This window comes from Pelodiscus sinensis, chromosome 3 (genome assembly GCF_049634645.1).
Source record: "Pelodiscus sinensis isolate JC-2024 chromosome 3, ASM4963464v1, whole genome shotgun sequence".
In the NCBI taxonomy this organism is placed as follows: Eukaryota; Metazoa; Chordata; order Testudines; family Trionychidae; genus Pelodiscus; species Pelodiscus sinensis.
This window is the reverse complement of record NC_134713.1, coordinates 39,084,007-39,100,494: the sequence shown is the minus strand read 5'-3', so window position 1 is coordinate 39,100,494 and position 16,488 is coordinate 39,084,007. Positions and strand designations below refer to the sequence as shown.

General features: G+C 38.2%; 1 protein-coding gene across 2 annotated transcripts in view; it reads left to right on the top strand.

The window, feature by feature from the left end:
- Positions 1 to 16,488, top strand: part of CSMD1 (CUB and Sushi multiple domains 1) — a 1,865,804-nt gene that overhangs the window by 1,348,392 nt on the left and 500,924 nt on the right. The gene's annotated exons all lie outside the window — the stretch shown is intronic.

The following is a 16,488-nucleotide window of genomic DNA, read 5'->3' as shown; positions in this document are numbered from 1 at the left end:
TTCCATGGTGATGCTATATTGAAAAATCCAAAAGAAACTGCCTTTTTGCCATTCTAAAATATGTTGTGATTTTTTTAATTTTCAATATTCATTTACATGATAAAGAAAACATTAAGAAAATTAAAGAAAGCAAGACTATTTTTGACAATGGGCCAAAAATAGAGTTGGCATAAGTGGGCACCTATCCTCATTAGCTTTTTTTTAAATTAATTCTTATGGCACTAATTGTGTTTTTGGCTTAGCACTAGGCATCCCAGTAGCCCCTGTGTTTTGTCCAATTGGTCCAAAGTTTCAGAAAGGTTAGCCCCGTTATTCAGGCTCCTTGTGTGTAAAATAAATCATTGCAACAAAAGTATTTATTTAGTGCACACAGTCCAGAGGGAAAATGTAGTATGCTTGAATCTGCTTCTACAAGTCTTAGAACCTTAACTGTAAACTTATTTTCTTCTGAAAAGTTTTTTTTTCAGCTTCACTGCAGCTTGCTCAACTGTGAAATAGCAGTCTGTTTTTTTTTATTGAGAGTAAATTGCATTATTAAGCAAAATTAAACAATTTTCCATGAGTAAATAATTGATAAGTCATGCACTCTGCCTTAAAAGTAAGTCAAATAGTACTGCAGGGGAAAAACTGCAGCCACTCTTCTATGATTCTCTTTACATTTTAATGCAGATTTTATAGAATACTCTCATTGCATATTCATTACATATGATATCTAAGTGTGCTGACAAAACTGTTCCATTTACCATGCTGTGGATGACTAGATTTTGAATTAGATCCCAATATCAGCCTGTATCACAATATGCTGTTACATGGTCTGTTAGATTCATATTTTACATGAATCACCATACAGTTTTGAAAATAATAAACTGAGCTTGCATACCATGGTTCTTATCTGACTTGCACCAGTGTAGCTAAAGAGAATTTGTATTCAGGATAATATAGTTACATAGGTGTAAAACTAAGGTAGAACATAGAAGAATCAGGCCTACTGTGCTTAGAAATCACTTGGGAAATGAGTCTTTTAATGATCATGGAAATATGAAGGCCACCCCCTATAAGTTTAGAATTTGAGGTACGTCACCTTTCCTAAACAATTGTGTTTAGTTTAGAGTTGAAGTAACCAAGATGTTTTATGTCTGAAAGGAAGGAATGCATCTTTACATTGTGCAGTGTGTTTTTACTGTCCAGAACCAGAAACCAATTGAGCCTTGTTGAATTAGGTTTAAAATTACTGTGTCCTTTTACTGTGTCTCATAGCTATGTCTAGGGAAATGATTTTGTTTTCATTGCTGTCAGCATTAATAATCAATATTAAATTTAGTTAAGCATAAATTGCATCTTAGGTGTTCAATAGGGGAATTTTCAATGTCTTATTTTACACATGCAATTGTACTAGTATGGAAATTATAACAAGGAGCAATGATTTCTAAGTTCATAGACAGGTAAGAATATACTTGCAATTAGAAAAAGAAGAGCTTGCATTACCCCTGGAGCAAAAAAGTAAAACAAAATAAAATAAACTCACATAAATTATGTTTCTTTAGCAAAACTGGATTTAAAAGCAGGTAATAGGACTTGATTCAGAGTGAATAATTGTGTAACCAATGGCTTAAGAAGTGCTTTTCCTGATTTAGGCTCTGGCTAAGAAAAAACACTAAAAATGTGCTTAATTCTATCCCTATTCTGGTTAGAACTTAAGCATATGTTTAAGTTTTAATACATGCTTTCATGCTCTCCAAAATAGGAATGTTTTCCTCAAGTGAGACTTACACTGGTAGCATTGAGAACAGAATCAGGCCACCATTTTCTTTCATGTTGCTGTATTCAGATGACCTGGCCACAATAAAGAAAATAAAGCATTTTCATATTGATAGTTTGTTAGTTCTGACAGGGCAATCGTCTCCATAGTGCTGAACTGTTCAGAGTGGTACTTACCACATTGGATTAAAATGACTCATTAAGTCTCATGAGCTCTCTTTGAGCTGATCTGAATTCACTCATAGTTAATAAAATTTTGTCCCTCTAAGAAAATTATGAAAAAAATATAGTGACTAGAATCACACTATATAGGGCTGAATATATGTCCAGGCTAGATTTTTATTTGTTACACTGGAGTAACTCCACTTACATCCATGGGGAAATTAAATATTTTCATTAAAACTGATCCTGACATATTTTAGAAAGAAGGAAAGGTTTATATAAAACCAAGTAACCTTCTCATGAATTAAGGTGTAAAAAGTAGTAATAAAGATGCAACAATTTTTTCTTATTATTTTTGGATAACCTCCTCTGTTCCTAGTGGGATTCTTAACTTGCACTTCCTGAAACTGTTTACATATAAATAAATTTAATGCTGGTGAAATGTGCTGAGTTTACAACTCTGGAGTTAGTCATCCTCCCTATACAAAACAGGTGCAGTACAATGCAGCATAAGCTAGGGTTCCCCACATTGCTTCAACTAGTTGACTTAACTTTAACCCTGAGGTAATACCTATATGGAACATCAATTTTCATTTTTATTCAGTTTCTTCTATAGAAGCTTCCAGACAGGATGTCCATTAGGGTGAGTATGGTAAACTTTTAATTATAATGAACAGAAACCCACCGATCAGTGAACACCGAGTAGAGAAACTCCATAACACAGTAACAATTTAGTCAGCAATAATCAGTTAGTATGTAGAATCAAATTAATGTCCTAGATGTTTAAAAGAATCTGTATTTCATGATAAATCCCCCTGAGTCATTAAGTCCTCTTTTTATATTTTTTCTCTTTATTTAACAAGGATTTGTCCTTAATGAAAGCTGTTGGCACTGTTGTAATCCTTTGCTTTTTGGTTTTCAGTGTTTCTGATGGCTTAACAGCTTCATATTTTCCTGTAACTATTGAAAATTCCTTTTCAGTCATAAACTCACACATCTTTTCCTCTAATAATTTAACAGACACTAATTTCATTTCAAAAGCTGTTTTAAAAAATCACATGTCCCTCTTCCTAAATTAGAGAAGAGATTTTGTGGTGTTTGAGGTCCCCTCAAAGCCAGACTAAATCTGAAACGAAATACTAATACCGTGACACCATATTCTATATGCATTTCATAGAATCATAAAATACTAGGACTGGAAGGGACCTCATTTCTGTTGCTTTCTGACCACCATTAGTTTAAAATTCTCCCTTTGGGAATGGCATCCATCTTTAATTTAGACATCAATTCTGCAACCCTTAATTAGGACTTAGTTGAAAACATATTGATTGTTCTCTTGTTGGGACTCTTCCTCACTTAAGCCACTCTTTTCAGGGAGCAAGATCAGACATAATTTTGATTATTCATACTTTTATGATGTATTATTTGTCTATTTTTCCAAATCACTTTATAAGCAGATGAGTAACTCAAGCCTTGAGCTACTCATTTGTAATTCTGGTTCTCTGAAAGCAGCATTTCTATTCTCCTATCAACCTCTCCAACCAATTTTGTATGTGTGTACTATTTTCACAGACTGAGCCTTTTTTATTAATGTAAAGAATTCATAGAATTCTCACAAATGGTCATTTCTTACTTTTTTGAATACAGAATACTTTTTCTGAGAATTTGCAAGTAATTCAGTATGAGTTCATTTTAACTCTTTCATTAAGAAATATTTGTTGTGTGAATTCATGTTATATTTAGATTTTGAAGCTTTCCTTGCTGGTACTTGGATGTTGCTGGAGTGCATTGAGGCACTGAGAGCTAATTCAGAATGAATCTTGCCTTGATTTTCTTGCAATGAGTTTAATTAATGAATAGAAGTCTCCTCAGTTTGCTCTGTTTGGCATTAGTTTTCTCTCTTCATTTGTATGCATGTGGACACAGAGTATGTTTCTCAGACCTGAATAAAATCACTGTGTAAATATGAAAGCTTGTCTCTTTCAGCAATGGAAGTAGGTCCCTCTGATGCTATTCTCTTACCCACTTGTCTATATTTAACTGTGTTAATTTGGATTTTATATATATATATATAGAGAGAGAGAGAGAGAAAAAGAGAGAGAGAGCAAGATTTTATTCAAGGTTTGTGGCTATGCTAATAACTTTGAATTGAATATGGTCTGTCAGTCATTTCTGTAATCACTAAAGTTATCATAACCTTCTATGAAGAAATGTCTATAATTTTTTCCTCTGCATCCTTGGATGGGGGAAAGCAGGAAGGTCAGTTTTACTGTTGCTCAGCAGCACTGCTGCTCAAAATGAACTTTCAGAAAAAGGAAGGTTTTATATTGAATGCTTCTTTAATCATGTGTGGTAATGGGAAATATATAGGAGTGCAAGTCTGTCACTTAAATTGAAAGTTGTGTTACAAATTCTAACATTTAAAAGTGAAGGGACTTGCCCAGGCAACACAGTAAGTAATGGAAGAGCCAGTAACAGAACCCATTTCTCTTGACCCCCATTTTAGTTCCCTCCCATCAGGAACAGTAATGCTCACCATATACCAGAGGTAGGGAAGCCATGGCCTGGAGGCCAAATGCAGCCCCTGGCTTGCCTGGATCCTACCCCTGAGGCTCAGGGGCCTCCCAGCCTGTGCTCCAGCTTGCCCCCTACCCCCGCATTACCCCACCACAGGGCTAGAGCACACAAAATCTACTAGGCTGGGGCCCTGGAGACTCTAGTGTGGGAGGGGATGTGGGGAGTTTATTTTTCTTCAGTAGGGGTCACAACAGAGAAGGGTTTTTTGTTTTTGCTTTTTGTTTTTTACTTCTCATTTGTGTGTGCCCCCCAACAGTTTTTTTCTGTAGGTTAGTGGCCCCCAACTCAAAAAAGGTTCCCCACTCCTGCCATATACAATAATTTCTGTTTGTATAAATATATATGCATCCTTTTACTATGAAACCACTTCCTTTATCATGTAATATCCTCTCCTTTCCACTTTATCAGGACATCACATCCTCTCTTCATTTAAATCCTTCCTAAAGAATTACTTTTTTCTGTAATGACTACAAGATAAAAGATGACATCAACAAAACAATAATAATTAAATGGGAGAAACTAATAAAAAAAAAACCTTAATCAGTCTTTCCTTTGTATATACTGATGTGTGTTGCCCACTTTGTGACTTACTTACGTTAAAAGATTATTGAGGTGGGACAGACTGTGCATTTTTTGTCTTATATAGATTCATTTTTCTCAGCATCTTTTATTTGTAGATAAAGCTATCATAGAATCTAGTGTATAATATTTAGGATTTTCAGAGTAAGACTATTGTATTGTACAATACTATAGTTCTAATCTGCTCTGGCTCAAGAAAAAGGATCATGTTTGTAGGATGTGCTCTAGTGGCTCTTCATTTCTCAGCAACTACCATATGCAGATCATGGTATGGCTGATTGAGCTATTTGGGTCAGGGGAGTAAAACAAAGTCTGTCTAAATTTCACCTCTTTTTGTTTCTCCATTGACTTTATTGGCTGGATTTATAAATTCTTCAAATTAAAACTGTTTGGCTTTCAGGTTTGGGATTCCAAAGTCTACATTAGCTGAGCCTTTGCTAAACAAAAGTCTTGGATAGCATCTGGGATTGAGATTGACAGAAATTTAGGTCCTGTAAATTTATATTTTGACACTTAACATCACATCCATGGGAAGTATCTTTTGCTGTTCAGTGTTGATTGAGGAATTAACACTCCACTATATGGCTAAACTAAAGAGGACAGAGCTGTCACTAAAGGTTTAAACTAAAGGGGAAGCAGTGTGCGCGCACACACGCGCACACACACAGATTGCAGAAGGAGCCAAGGCATGTTGATCCTGGAGTGTCTATCTGCTTATCATAGCTGAGGAGCTAGTTTCTGGCTGGGAAAGAGGAGCTTCTCAGAAAGAAAGAGAGGGTTTCTGACAGGTGCTCTCTCCTTTTGTTGCCTTTTTTACAGCCCTTGTGACTCACCTGTATTCATCACCAGGGAGCATGCCCAGATTTCCCTTGATCCAGCAGAGCAGCAGTCTCCTTAATTAGTCTGATGATTCATCACCTGGCTCCACGTGCTCAGCCTTGCAGTTTCTAATCCCAAATACACAATACAGCCAGTCCCTGAGTTGCGAATGGTCGAGTTATGACCATTCGCATTTACGACCGCAGCAATCGTAAACGTGTTCCCCGAGTTACGAACGCGATCCGGACTTATGAACAGCGCAGTCGCCATGTAACTCAATGGGGTCCAAGTTACAAACACTTCAAGTTACAGCCAAGTGTTTGGTCTGTAACTTGTTTGTAACTCGGGGAGAGGCTGTAGTCTCCACTCTCTCACACACACATTCATATCTCAGGGGAGAATGCAGTTTAGAGCAAGTTATAAGCAAGGTGGCTGAGAGTTACAAAAATTACAAAATTGCAAGGCTCAACAATTACCAGGCTTTCAGTACATTTCTGGACTTATAGCAAAGTTTCTGAGAGTTACAAAGTTGCAAAATTTTACAAAGATTACAACCAGTTGCTGAGTTTAAAAGGCAATGCCATTGAAACAATTACAAAGCTTCAGAGAATCATTTACAAATCATCAGTAATGAAGTGACTTAGAAGACAATGCCTCCCCTCCCTTCCCCCTGCCCTGAAGAAATGTAGTCAGCAGGAGGTTTTTCTCAGTCTCTATGTCTTGGCAAGACCTTACAGTTTAGTGTATTTCCAGAAAATTCATGTGTACAATCAATTACTAGCTTGGATGGATGCTTTTATGCAACATCTTCTTCCTCTGTACTCCGCTAGACCCCATTCCCCACCCAGAGTTGAGATAGAACCCAGAAGTTCTGATAGGGTCTCTCTGTTTCTGCAGAGTTAGTAAGAAAGTAAGAATATGCATTAAAATTGTAAAACTAATAGTGCCTTGCCACAAGATTCAGAATATGTTATTATTAGAATGTAATATTATTTGCCTTTCTTTTATCTAGGAATTGGGAATTAGCTAAACATTTGGTCCTCTCCACCAACTGATAAATTATCTGACAGAAAATTAGAATTTTCAAGTAACTAAATAGCCCCTCATGGTTAAATTACCTTCCAAAACTAAACCTGGAATGGTTCCTGTCATGGCTCCTTCCCCATTTTGGCATGATAAATGCAGGAGTGGGGGCCAGAAAAAGTACCCCAAAACCTTATTTACCAGGCTTTGGTATAAAACTTTCCCTCAAAATCTTAACAACCTAGATTTTGGGAATAAAATCTCTGCTGCAACCACCCAAATATTAATAAAGAAAATCCAGGGAGAGTCTACTTGTAAAATCTCACCCCTAAAGTACAAACCAGGACAATACCAGGTTAATAAAAAGAAAAGGGAAAACTTTTATTATCACCACAATATCCTTCTTGCAAGCATAATGACTATATGGAAAAGTAACATAATAATATACTCGTGGAGAAACTCCATGGGCCTAGAATTTAGTTACAAAAGAAAGCCAAAACATCAGATCCCATTTCCCAAACCATAAAATAATAAAACCTAACAGATTTATCTAAACTTTACCCTACTTACAGAAAGTAAAGAATTGTTTCTTGGAGAGAGAGAGATGTCTCCTTCAGTAGCTGGAGGGAACTCCCAGAAAGGAGGGAAAAAACAAAAATTCCTTTGTCCGGTTTGAAATTCCTACCTACATTCCCATTGGACACTCCACCTGGCTAGATGTAGTTAACCCCTTAGTCTCCAGGCTGCCAGCCATCTCTCATAATCATGATAGTTCCCATGGATCAAAAAGAAGTATGCACTCTGATCAATTATTTCTGCAGGGCACTGGGATTCCATGTCTCTGATAAAGGTGACTGTTGGCTGATAAAGTTCCTTTTTTGTTATTGATGACAGTATTGGAGTGATTTCCTGAGTCAATTCTTCCTCAAAGTCTGTAGGAGGGTTTCTCCACTATAAACGAGAGAGGGAGGGGGAGGTGTGAAATGAACTATCACCTAGAGGGGAAATGCTCACTATTCTGTTTTATTCTGCAACATCATCATTCCAAAGAAACAAATACTTTCTTTGCAGAACTATGTCTGGTTAAAAGACAACAATAGTACAAATGCTTTAGCAATATCCAGTGAGGGATAAGTGTCACCAGAGGCCAAGGAAGATGACCCTATCTTCATTTCAAAAACTTGTTTTAAGAAATAAAAAAAACAGCAATCCACTCTTAGAACCACTGAAGTCAGAAAATGAGAAGTTATTAAATCATAACGTGATGTGTAGCAATAAGCTGCTTCCATTCTGGCAGTGTCAGTGTTTAAGGATGACAGTGTAAATCCACTGAATGTTATCATAGAACTTTCTATAGAATTAATTTCCATTAGTATCTTTTGAACCTCTGACATATGAGGGGATTTCAAATTATGCAAATGGATTATATTATTCCCAATATATATTTTAAAGAGATAGTTTAAGTAGATATAATTTTCTGAACTACTAAAATAATTTTCCAAACTCTCTTCTTTCGCAAATCTCTGGAACACTAATTCACTTCAGTAAACATGCAGTCACTCTCACATGTTACCTTCTTTTCACTAAAGACCAACCCAAGTTTATACTTTTATTAAATGCCTCTGTTGAATTACATGGACAAGGGATTGAACATGATCACACACATACATCCATACACTCATATAGAAACAAACAAACCACATTTTGCTTTTGCTTAAAGTTACCAGTCTTTTTGCTTAAAGTTACAAGCCAGGTGAGTTAAATGTGAGGGGGATGAGTGGGGACTTCTCAAGACTGATGCTCCGATCTTGAGAAGATGAGACCCAGAGATTCATGCAAGACACCCCATCTTTTATAGGACTTTTCTCCCATTGAAGTTTATGTGTTTTGCTGTATCAGTTCTTAATCAATCCTCAGCTGTTCTGTGATGTTATCTTAGAGTTATTCTTTACTCTGATATCAGTATGTTGGTGGTTACTTCTCAGTGTTATTTCAAGGATGTCTTGTGTATAAAAGGGATGCTTGCTCTTAACACTCAAGGCCGTTCATAATGTTCTACATTAGTCTGCTTTGTTTTGGGCCTCATTTTTTGGTACCTTGACACCTCTGAGTCTTCCAGCTAGCTCCTCCTTCTACTATCTGGACTCTGAAACTGCTAGGCCTACAAGTTGTTATCTCTCCAAACAATCACATTCCAAACTCATTCACTGTCTCTCCCCAGGAAATACACAATTATTTCACACATGGGAAAAGGGAGATAATTGTCCATACAAAAGATATCAATTTATTTCACTACAAAGCTTCTATCAGTACAAACTATTAGTCATTCATCATATTTTCTTTATAACACAATCTATATTCTAATTACTTCTAAGAGCAATAGTGTGGTCATACTGAATCACAAGAATCCTTATGATCTCTTTCTCACATAATGGAAGGTTACAGAGCTCAAAAGGTTACAAAACTTGCATTCATATTATACTGAAACTTACATTTACATTATACTGTATTAGGCAGAGGTTTTACACAACATCACACATTTGAAAAATGAGTGGAGGAAGAGGAGAAAAAATATTTTCCAAGATTGTCTCTTGCACTTATGTTGCATTTTATGATAGGCAAGAAGATGTAGATCTGCTGCTTTTGCCTTCCCTGGCTGCCTTGCTGCAGCCCTACTACCCTTCAGACCCCTGCCTCTGGGGCTCAGCCTGAGAATATTTAGGCTGGAGTTCTCCTGGCTCACCCTGTTCCCAGCACGGCTCTTTCCATGGTATCTATGCTAGCAGGCAACTAGGTTCCTCTCCCCCCAGGGCTAGAGCAATGGTGTTCTCCTCTTGTCTAAGAGCCCTTCTTATAAGATGCCCTCTTTGGATGGCCGACTGGGTGTTGCTAACCCATCTCTGGTGGCTCCTGGAAGAGCCCTTTTACAGGGCTGCTTTTAACCCCTTTTTTTCCTGGAGTGAGGTGGCTGCTCCTCTTCAGAGACCATTCAGATGCTAGAGTTGATAATTCAATATGGATATTTAAGTGCCAAATATAATAACATTTTTCATGCATTAATATCTTGACTACATGTCTACTTGAATCCACTGCAGCATGCTTTCTCTTTGACCTTCATTTTATTGGCATAGAAGAAAGTATCTTAAAAAATACTGAATATTCTATTTCTGATCACACTGTCATAGGTGATTAGATCATTGTATGGTCCCTATGACTTAGCTCCCCATTTAGGCTTGCCAGATGCTTTCACCAAAAATCCCGAACATGGCAGGAAAAAAAAAAAAAGGAGACCAAACTTGTTGAGAAAAAGAACAGGAGACAAAAGGTGTTGAGAAAACAGGACACCTGGCAACCCTATCCCCATTTATTAGGATTCCATGCTTCTTACTATAGATTAAATTCTGTTATATTTGTATAATTCAATCTATAAAATATGGTTCATTACTGTTTTCTGAAGTGAAATGTAAATTAAAGAAAGTTAACAAAATTTAGCATGTGTATGATTCATTACCACTTTAACTAAGAACTAAGGTTTACCCAGCAGTGCTGAGGTCCTTAACTCAAATAAGTTCTGTTTTTCTTCATTTAAATAGTAGTTGTGGGATGGGCTTGGGAATGAGAGATTCGGTATGCAGGCTGCTTCGGGGAAAAAGGACAACCCTCTTTCACCACAGCAGTTTGGGGCCAGGCGAGAAGTGCCTGTCTGGCCACTGCAGCTGCAGCTGCAGCAGGCACAGCTGGGGGAGGGTGCATGTCCCCGGGCTGAGGGATAGACACAAAGACAGACACACAAATTGACAAACTCTGTGAAATATATAATAGATAGCAGTCACTTTATCCACCACTGTCCCCTGTAGGATTATAGCTATCTCAACGGGGTTATAGCTATTCTGGTCTCCTTTCTGCCCTCCTATGTATTTCTGCAGTATAACTGTATCACCAACCAGACCCTTCCCTTTCCATTTTCTGAGAAAGATGGACAGAAAATATGGAAAATTCCAGACACATCCCATTGCCCTGGTACAACCAAAACTTGGCTTTGCTTGAAGTTATGATAAGAAGTTACATTTCATATTTGGTACTCCTAGCTCTTTAGTAGGATTTTGTGAACAAATGGACTTACAGATGGATTCACAGGCAGCTAGATGCACATTTCTAAAATATATAATAAAGATATATTCTCATAGACTCATAGACTTAAAGATCAGAAGGGACCTTTATGATCATCTAGTCTGACCCCCTGCACAGTGCAGGCCATAGAATCTCACCTACCCCTGTTAGAATAATCCTCTCATCTATGTCTCAGATATTGAAGCCTTCAAATACTTTGAAGGCCCCAAGATGCAGAGAATCCTCCAGCTGTGATCTGTGCCCCATGCTACAGAGAAAGGCATAAAACCTCCAGGGTCTTTGCCAATCTACCCTGGAGGAAAATTCCTTCCCGGCCCCAAATATGGCGATCAGCTAAACCCTGAGCATGTGGGCAAGACTCACCAGCCAGACAGACACCCAGAAAGTTCTCTATACTAGCTTCATTGACCTATTTCCCACTGATAATGAATGGTCAATTAGTTACCAAGATCATGTTCTCAAACCATCCCCTTATCATAGAACTAGAAGAGACATCAGAAGGTCATCAAGTCCAGCCCCCTGCTTTAGGCAGGACCAATCCCATCTAAATCAACCCAGCCAGGGCTCTGTCAAGCCAGGACTTAAACACCTCTAGGGATGGAGACTCCACTACTTCCCTAAGTAACCCATTCCAGTGCTTCACCACCCTCCTAGTGAAATAGTTTTTCCTAATATCCAACCTGGACCTCTCCCACCATAACTTGAGACCATTGCTCCTTGTTCTGCCATCTGTCACTACTGAGAACAGCCTCTCTCCATCCTCTTTGGAACCTCCCTTCAGGAAGTTGAAGGCTGCTATCATATCCCCCCTCACTCTTCGCTTCTGCAGACTAAACAGACCCAAGTCCCTCAGCCTCTCCTCATAAGTCATGTGTTCCAGCACCCTAATCATTTTGGTTGCCCTCCGCTAGACCCTCTCCAATGCGTCCACATCCTTTTTGTAGTGGGGGGCCCAGAACTGGACACAATACTCCAGACGTGGCCTCACCAATGCCGAATAAAGGGGAATAATGACATCTCTGGATCTGCTGGCAATGCTCCTCTTAATGCAACCTAATATGCCATTAGCCTTCTTAGCTACAAGGGCACACTGTTGACTCATATCCAGCTTCTCATCCACTGTAACCCCCTGGTCCTTTTCTGCAGAACTACTACTTAGCTGGTTGGTCCCCAGCTTGTAACTATGCTTGGGATTCTTCCGTCCCAAGTGCAGGACTCTATACTTGACCTTGTTGAACCTCATCAGATTTCTTGTGGCCCAATCCTCCAATTTGTCTAAGTCACTCTGGACCCTATCTCTGCCCTTAAGCATATCTACCTCTCCCCCCAGCTTAGTGTCATCCGCAAACTTGCTGAGGGTGCGATCCATCCCCTCATCCAGATCATTAATAAAGATATTGAACATTACCGGTCCTAGAACCGAATCTTGGGGCACTCCACTAGAAACCGACTGCCATCCTGACATCGAGCCCGGCCTTCTAGCCATCTTTCTATCCATCTTACCATCCATTTATCCAATACACATTCCCTTAACTTGCTGGCAAGAATATTGTGGGAGACCGTATCAAAAGCCTTGCTAAAGTCAAGGTATATCACATCCACTGACTTCCCCATGTCCACCGAGCCAGTTACCTCATCATAGAAGCTAATCAGATTGGTCAGGCACGACTTTCCCTTTGTGAATCCATGCTGATTATTCCTAATCCATTTTATGAGAAACAATCAAATTTCTCGTACATCACTCATCGTATTCACTCATCTTGCTTTTGGTAAATAAGACTAATTGCTATGTGAAGCTAGGCTTTTTAATATCAAGGAGAACAGCTGTATTTTTATGCTTCTACATAAGTTTCACATTCTTCCTTGGTTTTATTTTTTCTTGACTTAGATACGAAAATTGTGCATGTTACGCATTGTTATAAATTAGGGACACTAGGAGCAATTGGGGACATGTATTATTCAGAATTCATAGAAGGGCTTATAATGCTATTGGTTATTGAAACATAATGCAGTCTAGTGAAGTACTCTTTATCTTTGAGAACAGCAGATTTACAAATACAGGCTATAAAAGGCTCATATAACATGCAATAGATCACTGAACTGGAATGCTGACATATTGTCAACATAAATTTGCATATGATTTGGTCCCATCATGATACTTTTTAATATCTAGGCCTGCTGGTACCTCTATAGTTAGGGTTATGTGAAGGGTCCCATTAAATCCCTGTATTTTAATGGTGTGTAATACATCTTTAAATAGCCAGGCCATCTTAAAACTCAATATATAAAATATAACTTTTGGAGCATATTTAAACTCAGTATTTTAGACAAACTCATAAGTTATATTGAATTATAAAACTTTAGAAGATTTACTTGGTGTTTCTCAGATCCTTAACTCAAATAAGTTTTGTTTTTCTTCATTTAAATTATTTGTTCTGGGGTGGAGCTGGGGATGAAGGGATGAGTATGAAGGCTGTCCCAGCGAAAGAGAATAACTCCAGCCCTCTCTCACCACAGTAGGTTGGGGCTAGGTCTGAGAAGAACCTGCTCATAGATGCTACTGTTACAGTGGGCACAGTCAGGGAAGAGGTGTATGGCCCCTGGCTGGGGTCAAATAAACAGGCACACACATAAACAAACTCTTTGAAATAAAATGTAAATAGCTGTCCCTTTCTCCACCGGTGGCCCTGCTGGCCCAATGGGGTTATATCTATCCCAGTCCCCATCTCTGGCCCCTTGCTGTTCCCCTTGTCATTCTACAATATAACTGTCCCTTCTACCAGACCTCTCCCTTTCCATTTTATGAGAAACAATCAAATTTCTCGTACATCACATTGTTGTAGAACAACCAAACCCTTACCTTGTTTGAAGTTACGATAAGGGGAAGCTGCATACCAAATTTGGTGTCCTAACTCTTATCGTTTACGAGTTCTTGAACAAACAAACTCATAGACAGATGAACACACAGACAGACAGACAGACACAGTTCCTAAAATATATAGTAATCTTCTTCCTAAATATAGATATTGATATAGATCTATAGTAGTCTTCTTTCCAAAGCCACATTCTAACACAGATCAGGAATGTTTATGTCCAAAAGAATGCTGGTTTTCTACCTAGGTGGGATTAAGACTTTTAGACAGTCTATTCATTCTTTTGTTTCTTTTGTTGATTTCATAAAAGGCCTGGCAATGTGAATGCAGATGATCTCTCACTGGATTACTTCCTGCATCACAATCCCACATGAAATAACTGATACTCCTCCACAAAATCTTCTAGCCCATTCTTTATGGGGTCAGGCTACATCACTTAATTTCCTGAATAATGTTTCTGTACTAGAAGATTGTAGGGCTACCATCTTGTCTTTAGTACATCACTCAACATGATGTGGTTTCAATGATTTCTAGATTGGATGCAAATTTTGGCAAAGTGATAATTCAGTCATTGAGAATCAGACTCCAAATCCATCTCTAAACAGTACTGCTTGGGGGATACCTCAGTGCAATACTACTAGAAGAAGAAGAAATAGTCACCACCTTGTTCTTTAACAGATGTTCTTCTAGATGCAGATGTGTTTTCCATGACCCTCTTGGAACCCCTTCTCCATCAGTGTCTTAAACTTTCTGCTATGGTTTAAAGGAATTGAGTGGTGTGGATCATGACATTGCCCATCAGAGTCTGATTGGTACTGCTGTAGGAAAACAGTGGCTCTAGAACACATGGCACGAACACACTTGTGTGAAATTACATGTTTGCACCCAAGTCTGGAAGAATTACAGTTACAGAACTGTATGGTAAACATTTTATCCACCAAAAAGTTACCAGCATTAAAATGCTAGAAATGAACTCTGTGTTCAAAGGAAATAATTTTACAAACATTATAAGGAAATCTTAGAGAAAGAACTAAGAACAAATAACAAATTCCACAGATCCTCTTGATAGAACTAACATACCTTCCCTAGCCCCTGGCTTGGAGCCACATAGCAAGAAATAGGATATGAAGGGCAGAGTCAGAGGAGTCTGTTTCCATACTTTCCATACCTACATGAGGACAAAAAACAATGGGAGCTAGCAGGAGGGTATTTTACTCCTATCAGCTTGTCTGATGTCCCAGATGAGGAACTTAGAAGATGAGAATACTTACCTCCTTGCTTCACCTATAACAACTGAAGAGGTTGGCAGCTAGAAAGGAATGCATTGAGAGAGGAAGATGTATGTTTAGTACTGTTGCTCTCTTCCCACTCCAGCTTGTTGAAAAATCGTTTATAAACATTAGGAGCAGAGCAGAAAAATCAGAGTCAGAAATTCAAAATAGAGTTAGCTGTCAACACAATCCTGTACCAAGTTTTTGGTTTTGAAGCCCATGGCAGAGACTTACTTGCAACTGCAAAATTAACAACTGTATTCTGTAAAGACAAAGGTCCAGATATAGGGTTTTGTCCGGCCTGGACTTGGGGCAGTTCAGGTTACTAACCTCTCCTTTCATTTCACATGGATCTTTCTAAGGATTACATCTGTCCCCAGCATAAAGTATACCAAGCTATTCTTGGCCCACATTGGACTGCTCCAGCCATTAGAAATACAAGAATGCCATGGTGGCGAGCCTTTTATCTCTCAGCCTTATTGAGGAGTGGCTCAGAGCCATTATTGTGGTTCTATCAAGTAGTGAGAATACTCAGGGTATCAAAGCCATCACCTTTTTAAACTGCTTTTGACACAAAAGTGACACAAATGGCTGTTGCAGAAGCCAAGATCTAGCCACACAATACTGTTGGCCCCAAAAGATAAGCAAAAAGAACTCCCTGCTGTAAGAAGATTTTCATAGAAATTGGATCAGAGGCTGTCGTGATATATCTTATCACAATCAAGATAATAACATGATAAACAATTTGTTGAGACAGATTATGCCAAAAACTTGATGATAAAGGAAGAAAGGAGTGATATTAGTGACTGAAGCAGTTCTGACACAGAACAGTAAAAAGGTCCAATATCTAGGCTCTTTTTTTTGCATGTGGAGCTTTATGATAAGAACAATCTGTACCTCATACTATGATTGTCTGTGGAATATAGTAAATAGATAAAAAAATTTGGAAGGAACACTTATTTTTTCATTCTTCCAATTGTAATTAATTGAAACTTTTTTATTGAATACTGAGTACAATTGCACCATAATATCTTCTGTGTTAATAACTACACTGAGTCTATAAATTTAAGTTCTCAGATTTCTCTTACTCATGTAACATCCCTTATCTCTCTCCCTTATGATGTGGACAACCTTTAACAGTACGTGTTCATTCTAACCCTCCTTTTTTGTTCTATATTTTAAATGAAATGGAAAATATTCTGTATGGCAGCATTTTTCAAACTTGGGTCACAGGTCTGCACTGCTTTGTTTACTTGGAGGCTGTGTCTACACTGGCATGAATTTCCGGAACTGCT